The sequence below is a fragment of the Asparagus officinalis genome, chromosome 5 (assembly GCF_001876935.1).
Source record: "Asparagus officinalis chromosome 5, Aspof.V1, whole genome shotgun sequence".
Classification (NCBI taxonomy): domain Eukaryota; kingdom Viridiplantae; phylum Streptophyta; class Magnoliopsida; order Asparagales; family Asparagaceae; genus Asparagus; species Asparagus officinalis.
The window spans coordinates 60421314-60422056 of NC_033798.1; the positions used below are offsets into that span (position 1 = coordinate 60421314).

The window sequence follows — 743 nt, forward strand, 5'->3', positions numbered from 1 at the left end:
TAAAAGGATAGTTCGGGTCATTTTACGTAAGAACGTCGGATGGGTTTCCTTAGAAAAGCAGAAAGATTACTACGGGATTTTGTGAGACATCACCTACTTGAGGGGTTTATTATTATTATTATTATTATTATTATTATTATTATTATTATTATAAATCGTCAAAACTGGAGGGGGTTCTTTGCAACACGCGCAAACCTAGGGGATTTACTCGAATTAAAATTAACGCGTGATAGTGATGATCTAATGTGGTCGGTGGATCCTAGGTTTGGGGAAGAATCGTCGCCGCTGATGATGTCGGTGGATCGCAAGGGTTTAAAAGACCAAGTTTTCCACAGCGCCCAATTATTTGGCGGCGGTACCGTCTGTCTCTCTTCGTCGTCGATCTTCTCGCATAATTCTCTAGCTTGCTTGGTTCAATTTAATTCGGGGTTGGGGTGCGCCGCGCTCTTCAACAACGATGGCGGCGGCGGCGAAGGCGTGGAGCCAGTGGCGGTCGAGGTCCCTGCGCGAGAGGCAGCGATCCATGTAATTGACGGCGAGATACAGCGTCTCCGGCGAGTCGACGCGGAGCTCCTCCAAGAGATGAGCCACCCAGTCGACGGTGGAAGCCCTCATTTCAGCGGTGATGTCGTTCTGAACCCACTCCAAGAAATCAGCACGCGGCCTCCTCTTGTCCTCCGCCGCCCACAGGTTCTTGTAGATGGCGCGGGAGAGATAGCGATCAGCAGAGGACGACAGCGACG

At 50.2% G+C, this 743-nt stretch overlaps 1 pseudogene; it reads left to right on the plus strand.

Moving 5' to 3' along the window:
• LOC109843724 overlaps window positions 222-743 on the plus strand; it is a 15842-nt pseudogene continuing 15320 nt past the window's right edge.